The sequence below is a fragment of the Oncorhynchus clarkii genome, chromosome 16, assembly GCF_045791955.1.
Source record: "Oncorhynchus clarkii lewisi isolate Uvic-CL-2024 chromosome 16, UVic_Ocla_1.0, whole genome shotgun sequence".
Lineage (NCBI taxonomy): Eukaryota > Metazoa > Chordata > Actinopteri > Salmoniformes > Salmonidae > Oncorhynchus > Oncorhynchus clarkii.
In genome coordinates, this window is record NC_092162.1 from 29,164,387 (window position 1) to 29,176,706 (window position 12,320).

Here is a 12,320-nt window from a genome sequence, read left to right on the forward strand (position 1 = left end):
GACTTCTCAACAATATACCAACATTTCCATGCCATTCTCAGTTGAATTTTGTTTATTTACACTAACCACAACAAAATAAAATAGACATTAGACAAGATGGTTATGCTTGTTACTTCATAAAATCTATGTTTAAGTTTGTTTGTATTTTGTGTATCCCCTCACCGTGGCATTGACAGTGAGCTGGTAGGCCGATGTGGTCTCATAATCCAGAGCCCTGGTGACAGTGACTGTACCACGGGCTCCATCGATGGAGAAAAAGGAAGAGGGGGGCTGGAAAGAGAAGAGCACACTGCCCCCCGTGCCTTGGTCTGGGTCTGTGGCATTCACCTGGTACACTGAGGTGCCCACTGGAGTGTTCTGGAACACAGAGAAAGACAGGCACACAGGTTGGCATGAAGTCATATTTCTATAGTTTGAGGGGTTATTTAAAAGGTGGATGGCTATGTAGAAACAATGGATGGAGACAGATTACTGTTCTGCACATTTAAAGGGGGGCTGAACTTCCTGATTTGGCCTCGGTTATCAGCTTGCTCATTAAGAAATGCTAGTGGCCATGACTGAAGGCAAACAAGAGTTGTCTTGGGGGTGTAGTTTGATGTGGATGTTTCTTGGGTGTGTATTTGCCATTTAATCACAACAAACAAGTGCAGTTGTGAGTAGTGACAGTGAGGTAAGCTAAGCTAGCTTTGATATGTAGAGAAGTTTAGAAGATGAGGACTTCTCCCCTGACTGACTTACCATCTCAGATGATCTGTTAATTCAGTTCTATGTGTAGGCTAAAGCCTGCGCTGACCTTGTGTTTAGCCAACCTGACAGCAGCTAGCTAGCATAACTTGGGTATAGCTGCAGCTGGCTAGCCTATCTAGCCAGCTGATACTTATCTGTCAAAGCACAGTTATACCATGATAGCAAGAACCACTGTCTGGAATGTGTTTCATGAGACACTCCTTCTTCACACCTTGCTACCAAAAAATAGGGGTAGGCTACATGTGGAGCAGGCTGGCATTCATTGAGATGACTCATGTGCTGGAGGCAGTTCTGCAGAGAGGTCACTAGCTGGAACAGCCACAAAGTCATGAATTATGACTTTTTAAACATAACAGTAACCCTAAACTCTAACCTTAACCACACTGCTAACCTAACCCTAACCTTACATTTTTGTTTTCTAAGTTCTGCATCCATGGCAAGACTCAATAAAATAAATGCCAACCTGCACATATGGACATTGTACAAATGCCATCCAGCTTGAGTATAGATACATTTATCATCAAAAATCCAATGGGTGTCTTCAAGTTACAAAGACAAAACATGTTCTGATGTAAATATCATATTGATGTGCTTATAAAGACAGCATGCTAACACTTCACCTAGCAAATTAAAATAAGTTGTGTATGGAGTACAACTTCAGCTGTAGACTTTCTATGTCTATTGTCTATTTAGAATATTCTATTGTCTATTCTAAAGATTTGGCTCACTCCCTGTTGCTTTGCACATTTGCTCTGACTTTGGGCGGTGCATGTTCCCGGTTGCCTCAACTCGGGTGCAGATCTGATATGCAGGGGATCCCCTTCCTCAGGAGTGGAGAATACACACCTGGGTGGTTTCCCAGATATAGGAGAGGTTTGGCAGAGCCAACGTAGGTCTTTACGCATCAACTGTTGGGACAGTTGGCTCTGGTAACAGACGCTCTGGTGCACCAGTGGCCTCGGACCCTCCTTTATGTGTTTCCGCCAGTGGTTCTGATTCAGGATAGGGTGCGCCGGGAGGGCTTATCATTAATTATTGTGGCTCCCCGTTGACCCAGGCAGCCTTGGTTCGCCTTTTAGATGGAGACCCATGGCAACTCCAGTTGCGCAGGGACCTGTTGTCCCAAGCACATGGAAACATTTGGCACGAGAGGCCGGAGATTTGATTCCTATGGACCTGGCCACTGAGAGGGCCAATCTGATGACTAGGGGTTTACCTTCGAATGTTAATGATACCAATCAGTCTGCAAGGGCGCCCTCCACGAGATGGCTGTATGCGTACAAGCGTTTGAGCTCTGGTGCCAAGAGAAGGGGCTTGTTCATTTTCAGTGGTTTGTGAGGGACATCCTTATGTTCTTACAGGTGCTTTTCGAGCAGGGACGCGCATTCTGCACATTAAAAGTGTACATGGCCATTATCTTAGCATGTCATGTGGGAATTGACAGAACCACACCTGAGGCACATCCCCTAGTGGTGCAGTTCTTGAAAGGTGTATGTGGTCTCAGACTCTAAACCTATCTAAACCTATTGCACCAACACGGGACATGGCAATGTTTTTGGAGACGCTGGGTGTGGCCCCCTTTGAGCCTCTGATGTCAGTGGATCTGAAGATCCTCTCCTACAAAATATCCCTGCTCATTACTTTGGCCTCGGCTAAACATGTTGGGGACCTCCACGCGTTACCCATACACCCGTCCTGTACTCAGTTCGCCCTGGGCGACTAAGGTGACATTGAGTCCAAATGTAGCCTTCGCTCCAAGAGTCATGGCTATATCTACAGGTCCTTAGCTTTTGAGCTATTTCCCTTTCAACCTCTTCCTTTGCTTCTGAAAAGCAACAGAGGTTTTTGCCCTGTTTCCGGTACGAGCTTTGCACACGTACATTGAACGAACCCGGGATATCCAGTTATGTAACCAGCTATTTGTCTGTTCTGCTAATCCAAGTAGCGGCAGGGCGCTCTCTAAGCAGGGTGCTCTCTCTCTGGCATTTAGCAACCAGGAGCAAGGTTTACCTAGCTGTGTATGTGCTCACTCCACCAGAGGTCTGGCAGCATCTTGGGCGTTGTTTAAAGGGTTGACTATAGGAGATATGTGCTGGGGCGAGTTGGGCATCACCACACACTTTTGTGTGGTTTTATCGCTTGGATGTCACTTCTCTAAGTGTGCTTACAGCTGGGACAGGGGAAAATAACTTGGCAGAGTGCCGTATCCGCAATACCCAGATCACCGCATCAGGCAGGGTTTGGTCTGGGTGGTCTGTTGTGGGTCATTATGACTATAACTACTGTTCCCTGGAACCAGGGAAACAAGGTCCAACACCTGTTTGGCCCCGCACTGCCCGTTCCTGGGCTTGGTGAAGGGTGGTATTAAATTGAAGGAATGAGTCCATGCCTCACGCGTATCAGCAGTGGAAGGCAGGGCTTCGTATGAGGCATGGATTTTATTGGCCTTGTCAGGTACCATTGTAGATTCTTCAACCGAAGTCGCGAGAGTGCGACACCCCATAGTATGTTATCCCTCATTACGTTTTAGACGAAATTGACTTCATGAACAAATTATCCTATTTACACGTTGTAGTCAATTTTGACAATATAATAAATGTTTCTGACTCATATCGATGCCACATAGGCCTTTTTCAAAAGGAAAATGTGTTTTTAGGGGCAGTTTCTCTTTAATGATGAACAGTATCCCAACTAGTTCCTCTTTCTTATTAACAAACAACTAACCTCATATCAGTCTCATTCTGAACATCGTAATATTCTATAAATCTGCACAAACCCCAGTCTACATGATGACTCAGCTTACACAAATTGGCTTAATTATTTATTTACTAACTAACGAAATAATCACACAGAAATACATACACACACAGTATAGTTTTTAGGGGCAGTTTCTCTTTAATGATGAACAGTATCCCAACTAGTTCCTGTTTCTTATCAACTAAACAACTAACCTCATATCAGTCTCATTCTGAACATCGTAATATTCTATAAATCTGCACAAACCCCAGTCTACATGATGACTCAGCTTACACAAATTGGCTTAATTATTTATTTACTAACTAACGAAATAATCACACAGAAATACATACACACACAGTATAGGTTGAATTGATTACCAACATAATGTAATGAAAAGTCCCCAATGGACGACCCCGATATGACAGCTAATTACACAATGAATGGGGTGGGGAAAGAAAGAGTGGGAGAAGGAAAGACAAAGGATCGTGTATACAATTCAATAATACGCTCATCGTAAATATGGATATTTAGCACCCTAACAACCGCTCATTCGGATTTAGAAAATCAATGTGCATATTTACGCTTGTATGCTTTTGTCATCTCTGCCTATGGAAATTGCCCGATCAGTCTGTGACGAATAGTTTGACAGAAATTCTCTGGTTGTGTAAGTCTCTGGTTGTCCACCAGAGGTCACCATGTCCTTAGTAGTTGTAGTAGTAGCTTTCTTTGTTCTGGATGTGTCCGTTTAACTGGATACATCAGACATTCCAATGGTCGTTTGATAGGGTAATGTTATCTTTTTTATACCCTGATGAAGACAGCTTGGCTGTCGAAACGTTGGTAATTACATTTTTGTATCTGAGCTCCTAGAGTGTGCGGCTCTCTTTTATTTTCAAGCTTTCTACTCCGCTAGCCAGCACCTCGCCTAAATAGGTGTGCGTTACTTTTTCTTCTAGAATGTTATTTTTTTCTCATCTTCGGTGTCCTTGTCTAGTTTAAGAGGGCCTTGTAGTTTTAGACCATTTGTCACGTATTCAGCTCATGCTGCACGTATACAGGTTTAGTCATTTTAAACAATTTTACACGCCAGTAACAACCCGGCAATGTACTGGTCTTATAGTTTTAAACCATTTGTCAGCCATGTAGCCACCGCACCATGCTATCAGGCCAAATGTACATTTTGTTAGGAGTCCTTTAATGCCCTCACCTTGGAGGGCGGTTCCATCATGTTGCCACAATGTCTGTGCTCACGTGGGAGGGGTTACTGACTTGGCAAAAGTCTATATGAAAAACAATTATCTCATTTAGAAGGCTAAAATCACATTTCAGCTTCTCACAAATAGTTTCATATTTAATCATATAGGTTCCACATATAGATGTAAATCTGATAACTGGGACGTATACATTTGCAGAATTACTGTTATACAATCCTTAATGATATCACAAAACAACTGATTTGACATTATTATTGTTTGGAGCCCCACCAACCATTTCCCACATTATTTACGTTAGACATATTGTTTCAATATCCAACCTTCTGATGTTAAAGTTTTGAGGCAGAGTTTTTCTCTACACACAAAGGATTTTGGACTTCTCCATACTGCAGTGAATGAGAGAGGAAGTTTACGACCGTTACGGTCATTAAAGTCCTAGAACTGGCCCCACTCCCCCCCTTCCTCTCTGGTGGGAGAGGGGGGGACTCTCTTTGATCCTCACCCAGGAGGGAAAGTCATGACATCAGTGTGTCATGGAAAGAACAGGTGTTCTTAATGTGTTGTTTACTCAATGTATGTGAAAATTGCACATTTAGGTTTTGAATTAAAAAAGATAAGAGGAAGAAAATGTTTCCAATTACATCATTGGTGTGCATTGTTTGATTTTAACCAATTATGAGTTGGCATTTTTATTCGGTCATGTTTCCAGTTGCCTTGTCATGATTAAAAGCGATGGTTCGCGCTTTCAGATTTGTGCGAATGCTGCCATCAATCCATGGTTTCTGGTTAGGGATGGTTTTAATAGTCAGATTGGGTTCAACATCACCGATGCACTTGCTAATAAACTCGCTCAACGTGTCAGCGTATACGTCAATGTTCTTGTCGGAGGCTATATAGCCCAGTCCATGTGATTGAAGCAATCTTGAAGATTGTCAGACCAGCAATGGATAGACCTGAGCAAGGGCGTTTCCTGTTTTAGTTTCTGTCTATAGGCTGGTAGCAACAAAATGGAGTCATGGTTAGATTTGCCAAAGGGAGGGCGGGGGAGAGCTTTGTATGCATAGCGGAACTTAGAGTAGCAATGGTCCAGAATGCTACCAGCTCGTGTCGCGCATTCGATATGCTGATAGAATTTAGGAAGGCTTGTTCTCAGATTAGCTTTGTTAAAATACCCAGGTACAATAAATGCAGCCTCAGGATAAATGGTTTCCAGTTTACATAGAGTCCAGTGAAGTTCTTTCAGGGTTGTCTAGGTATCTGCTTGGGGGGGGGGGATTTACACAGCTGTGACTATAATTGAAGAGAACTCTCTTGGTAGATAATGCGGTGGGCATTTGATTGTAAAGAATTCTAGGTCTAGGTGAACAAAAGGACTTGAGTTCCTGTATGTTGTTATGTTTACACCATGAGTCGTTAATCATCAGGCATACACCCCCGCCCTTCTTCTTACCTGAGATATGTTTGTTTCTGTCATCCCGATGCATGAAGAAACCGGGTGGCTGTACTATCCTGAGTGAGCCATGTTTATGTGAAACAGAGAATGCTACAATCTCTGATGTCTCTCTGGAAGGCAACTCATGACCTAATTTCGTCCACCTTGTTGTCTAGAGATTGGACATTGGCGAGTAATATGCTCGGAAGCGGTGGATGGTGTGCTCGCCTTCTAAGTCTGACCAGTAGGCCGCTCCTGCGGTGACCGCGTTGTTTTGGGTCGGCCTCTGGGATAAGATCCCATGTCCAAGGTGGAGGTCCAAACAAAGTATCCACTTCGGGAAAGTCATATTCCTGGTCGTAATGTTGTTAATTTGACGTCGCTTTTATATCCAATACTTCTTCCCGTCTGTATGTAATAACACTTGAGGTTTTCTGGGCTAACAATGCAATAAATAATACATAATAAAACAAATTACTAAGGGTTTCCTAAGGACATGAAGGACATGACATCTATGTCAGTGCCATTCAGTAGGATCATTATAGCGCTTGATGGTTTTTGCTACTGCACTTGAAGAAATGTTCAAAGTTCTTGAAATTTTCCACATTGACTGACCTTCATGTCTTAAAGTAATGATGGACTGTCATTTCTATTTGCTTAGTTGAGCTGTTCTTGCATTAATATAAACCTTGTCTTTTACCAAATAGGGCTTCTCTGTATACCACCCCTACCTTGTCACAACACAACTGATTGGCTCAAATGTATTAAGAAGAAAATAAATTCCACAAATTAACTTCTAACAAGGCACACCTGTTAATTGAAATGCATTCCAGGTGACAACCTCATGAAGCTGGTTGAGAAAATGCCAAGAGTGTGCAAAGTTGTCATCAAGGCAAAGGGTGGCTACTTTGAAGAATTTCAAATCTAAAATATATTTAGATTTGTTGAACACTTTTGGGTACTATATGGTTTTGATGTCTTCTGTATTCTACAATGTAGAAAATAGTAAAAAATAAATAAAAACTCTTGATTGAGCAAGTGTGTCCAAACTTTTGACTGGTACTGTAGAAACACTCGATTTTCACATATGTTGAAGTCGGGGTGGTGCTGAATATAAGGAATATATAACCCGTGATAAGAACAATGATCTGCTATGCAGGTGTTGGTTATTTATATGATATGTTGGATGTATAACTTTGATGGAACTTTCAAATCGGGGAGCGCTGCTTGTATGGTCATTCACTAAGCCACACCCATCCCAGCCACTGTAGGAATAAACTGTAGGAATAAACACAAACACTCCCCTGTCGATGCAAAGGAGTTTGTCAGCAAACTTGTAAAACATGTTCATTCATTGGAATTATATCTTACACTGAAACATAGGCAAATATATCCAAACTCCCAAATACAATAGAAACAAAGAAACCCACACAAGCACGCACAGCCACATCCACACGCATAGGTTCCTGGTCAGGAGCAGTAGATAGTGACCACATAGGGGAGAAGGGTATATGTGAACACCCCTCCATATATATGCGGCTTTCTTTGTCTGTCTGCTGTGTTGCACCTCCCACCAGAGGGTGTGTGTTTCTGTGTATGCTACTCAGCCCATATCAGTTGTACTACAGGGGTATGCGGGAGGCCAAGGACCATTGTCCAGGAAACCCAACAACACACATGCACGCACACACACTACCAGTGGTCGTTTGGGTGTGCTGTGAGGCCAAGGTTCATTGCCCAGTGAACACAACAGCATAACACAGGTAAAAGAAGCTGACTGGCTGCCTTTGTCTACATCCTCTAACATCACTGCCTATCACTCCACCTTACCCGGCCAGGATCTCACTATATATCTCTCTGTCTCTCTCTCCTACTCCTAAACTCTCTCTCTTTCTCTCAGTTACACACACACACACACACACACACACACACACACACACACACACACACACACACACACACACACACACACACACACACACACACACACACACACACACACACACACACACACACAGATGTGCGTACTCCCTCTCTCTTTAAGTCCTACATCCCTCCCTCCTGTCCTCTTGCAGGAAGGCAGACATGCATCAGTAGTGCTGATGACACATCTGTCTCACTGGATTAAGGTGCCTGTGTCCTATTGAGAGAGGGTTGGAAAGATATATATATATATATATACAAACAGTGGGGCAAAAAAGTATTTAGTCAGCCACCAATTGTGCAAGTTCTCCCACTTAAAAATATGAGAGAGGCCTGTAATTTTCATCATAGGTACAGTGCCTTGCGAAAGTATTCGGCCCCCTTGAACTTTGCAACCTTTTGCCACATGTCTGGCTTCAAACATAAAGATATAAAACTGTATTTTTTTGTGAAGAATCAACAACAAGTGGAACACAATCATGAAGTGGAACGACATTTATTGGATATTTCAAACTTTTTTAACAAATCAAAAACTGAAAAATTGGGCGTGCAAAATTATTCAGCCCTCTTAAGTTAATACTTTGTAGCGCCACCTTTTGCTGCGATTACAGCTGTAAGTCGCTTGGGGTATGTCTCTATCAGTTTTGCACATCGAGAGACTGACATTTTTTCCCATTCCTCCTTGCAAAACAGCCTGAGCTCAGTGAGATTGGATGGAGAGCATTTGTGAACAGCAGTTTTCAGTTCTTTCCACAGATTCTCGATTGGATTCAGGTCTGGACTTTGACTTGGCCATTCTAACACCTGGATATGTTTATTTTTGAACCATTCCATTGTAGATTTTGCTTTAAGTTTTGGATCATTGTCTTGTTGGAAGACAAATCTCTGTCCCAGTCTCAGGTCTTTTGCAGACTCCATCAGGTTTTCTTCCAGAATGGTCCTGTATTTGGCTCCATCCATCTTCCCATCAATTTTAACCATCTTCCCTGTCCCTGCTGAAGAAAAGCAGGCCCAAACCATGATGCTGCCACCACCATGTTTGACAGTGGAGATGGTGTGTTCAGGGTGATGAGCTGTGTTGCTTTTACGCCAAACATAACGTTTTGCATTGTTGCCAAAAAGTTCAATTTTGGTTTCATCTGACCAGAGCACCTTCTTCCACATGTTTGGTGTGTCTCCCAGGTGGCTTGTGGCAAACTTTAAACGACACTTTTTATGGATATCTTTAAGAAATGTCTTTCTTCTTGCCACTCTTCCATAAAGGCCAGATTTGTGCAATATACGACGATTGTTGTCCTATGGACAGAGTCTCCCACCTCATCTGTAGATCACTGCAGTTCATCCAGAGTGATCATGGGCCTCTTGGCTGCATCTCTGATCAGTCTTCTCCTTGTATGAGCTGAAAGTTTAGAGGGACGGCCAGGTCTTGGTAGATTTGCAGTGGTCTGATACTCCTTCCATTTCAATATTATCGCTTGCACAGTGCTCCTTGAGATTTTTAAAGCTTGGGAAATCTTTTTGTATCCAAATCCGGCTTTAAACTTCTTCACAACAGTATCTCGGACCTGCCTGGTGTGTTCCTTGTTCTTCATGATGCTCTCTGCACTTTTAACGGACCTCTGAGACTATCACAGTGCAGGTGCATTTATACGGAGACTTGATTACACACAGGTGGATTGTATTTATCATCATTAGTCATTTAGGTCAACATTGGATCATTCAGAGATCCTCACTGAACTTCTGGAGAGAGTTTGCTGCACTGAAAGTAAAGGGGCTGAATAATTTTGCACGCCCAATTTTTCAGTTTTTGATTTGTTAAAAAAGTTTGAAATATCCAATAAATGTCGTTCCACTTCATGATTGTGTCCCACTTGTTTTTGATTCTTCACAAAAAAATACAGTTTTATATCTTTATGTTTGAAGCCTGAAATGTGGCAAAAGGTCGCAAAGTTCAAGGGGGCCGAATACTTTCGCAAGGCACTGTACACTTCAACTATGACAGACAAAATGAGAAAAAAAAATCCAGAAAATCACATTGTAGGATTTTTAATGAATTTATTTGCAAATTATGGTGGAAAATAAGTATTTGGTCACCTACAAACAAGCAAGATTTCTGGCCTTTACAGACCTGTAACTTCTTCTTTAAGAGGCTCCTCTGTCCTCCACTCGTTACCTGTATTAATGGCACCTGTTTGAACGTGTTATCAGTATAAAAGACACCTGTCCACAACCTCAAACAGTCACACTCCAAACTCCACTATGGCCAAGACCAAGGAGCTGTCAAAGGACACCAGAAACAAAATTATAGACCTGCACCAGGCTGGGAAGACTGAATCTGCAATAGGTAAGCAGCTTGTTTAGAAAAAAATCAACTGTGGGAGCAATTATTAGGAAATGGAAGACATACAAGACAATGTCGACGATCTGGGGCTCCACGCAAGATCTCACCCCGTGGGGTCAAAATGATCACAAGAACGGTGAGCAAAAATCCCAGAACCACACGGGGGGACCTAGTGAATGACCTGCAGAGAGCTGGGACCAAAGTAACAAAGCCTACCATCAGTAACACACTACACCGCCAGGGACTCAAATCTTGCAGTGCCAGGCAAGGTCCCCCTGCTTTAAGCCAGTACATGTCCAGGCCCGTCTGAAGTTTGCTAGAGAGCATTTGGATGATCCAGAAGAAGATTGGTCAGATGAAACCAAAATATAACTTTTTGGTAAAAACTCTAATCGTCGTGTTTGGAGGACAAAGAATGCTGAGTTGCATCCGAAGAATACCATACCTACTGTGAAGCATGGGGGTGGAAACATCATGCTTTGAGGCTGTTTTTCTGCATAGGGACCAGGACGACTGATCCGTGTAAAGGAAATAATGAATGGGGCCATGTATCGTGAGATTTTGAGTGAAAACCTCCTTCCATCAGCAAGGGCATTGAAGATGAAACGTGGCTGGGTCTTTCAGCATGACAATGATCCCAAACACACTGCCCGGGCAACGAAGGAGTGGCTTCGTAAGAAGCATTTCAAGGTCCTGGAGTGGCCTAGCCAGTCTCCAGATCTCAACCCCATAGAAAATCTTTGGAGGGAGTTGAAAGTCTGTGTTGCCCAGCAACAGCCCCAAAACATCACTGCTCTAGAGGAGATCTGCATGGAGGAATGGGCCAAAATACCAGCAGCAGTGTGTGACAACCTTGTGAAGACTTGTAGAAAACGTTTGACCTCTGTCATTGACAACAAAGGGTATATAACAAAGTATTGAGATAAACTTTTGTTATTGACTTATTTCCACCATAATTTGCAAATATTTTTTTTTTCTTTAATTTTGTCTGTCATAGTCGAAGTGTACCTATGATGGAAATTACAGGCCTCTCTTATATTTTTAAGTGGGAGAACTTGCACCATTGGTGGCTGACTAAATACATTTTTGCCCCACTGTGTGTGTATATATATATATAAGACAGAGATGTGTAAGAGAGAGAGGAAGAGGTAGCGAGAAATAAATAAGGGGGAAAAAAGATGAATGGTGGTAGTGGGGGGATAAACTCCTACTCTGAAAGTAAGGGAGGACTTTTTTGGATGTCATCGGGCATCGAATCCGCAGGATCAATCAATCATGATTTAGTAAATCCACCTTCCACACAGGGAGAATCAATCCATCAACAGTGATCCCATAAAACACCTTCACAATGCAAATACAACAACAAATGCCATATCTTACAGATCCCCTAACACATCAACATATTTTTGCTTTGTCATTACACATTATGCAGCTGAAGTAAGTAGCAGGCAAGCCACATTTCGACATGGCCACTGTGAGTGTCCCAAATGTGTGCAGAGTACTTGCATGGAGTGTTTAGATATATTTGAGAGAGTGTGATCATTCATATTTGTGGAGTGCAAGTGACTGTTAAGGGAGCGTGGAGTGTGTACGAGATATGGTTGATATCCTTTTCCCTTCCTAAAGCCTGACAGTCTGTCTCTATCTCTCACCACACAGCAGCCTGTAAACAATGTCTCATTAACACAACTGCCGCTGCGGCTCAGTAAATAACCACAACACACACATCAGTCAACATGTAGTTTCAGAGCTGGGAGTGGCACAGTGAATAGTTCAGTAGTGCAGAGCTGAGCACAATTGTCCAGCTAAGTTGTGTGGAAGTACTTATGTAAGAGAGAGAAAAAATTCATGCCTCTAATAACCATGAGAAATCTGTAATACAAAAGGGGCCTCCATTTATCTTTTAACTGGCATGGTTGCTCTA

General features: G+C 42.6%; 1 pseudogene; it reads right to left on the reverse strand.

Moving 5' to 3' along the window:
* The window catches only part of LOC139367293 (cadherin-23-like), a 187,209-nt pseudogene that overhangs the window by 115,155 nt on the left and 59,734 nt on the right, over window positions 1–12,320 (reverse strand).